This window comes from Trachymyrmex cornetzi, unplaced genomic scaffold, assembly GCF_001594075.2.
Source record: "Trachymyrmex cornetzi isolate Tcor2-1 unplaced genomic scaffold, Tcor1.1 scaffold1166, whole genome shotgun sequence".
Taxonomy (NCBI): Eukaryota; Metazoa; Arthropoda; class Insecta; order Hymenoptera; family Formicidae; genus Trachymyrmex; species Trachymyrmex cornetzi.
Genome location: NW_017295726.1, coordinates 77,042 through 77,384, shown reverse-complemented (window position 1 = coordinate 77,384; position 343 = coordinate 77,042).

The window sequence follows — 343 nt, the reverse complement described above, 5'->3', positions numbered from 1 at the left end:
GGGAGGGATTCCACTACGGGTATAGCGAACCCGCGGTGCCTGAGCTATCGTAATCTCTTCCCTAGCACCACTGGAAGAGACCGAGCGTCCGAGACTGCACCCGACTTCTCGGACGGCGAGCTGGACCTCTATAAAAGTCCCCCTATCCCGTGGCTATGGTGCGCGGCTGCGGGACATATGACCAATGGGTGAATTGGTCAACAGCGACTCAGAAGGAAAACTGAGAACCCGGCTTGGGGTAGCTTGTAAAATAATCCCACCATGGGACGGCTAGAACAATGACTTCGATTAATGAGCAGTTTATGGCCGCAGGGGGCTTCGGATCCCTCAGCGGTCGGCGGGG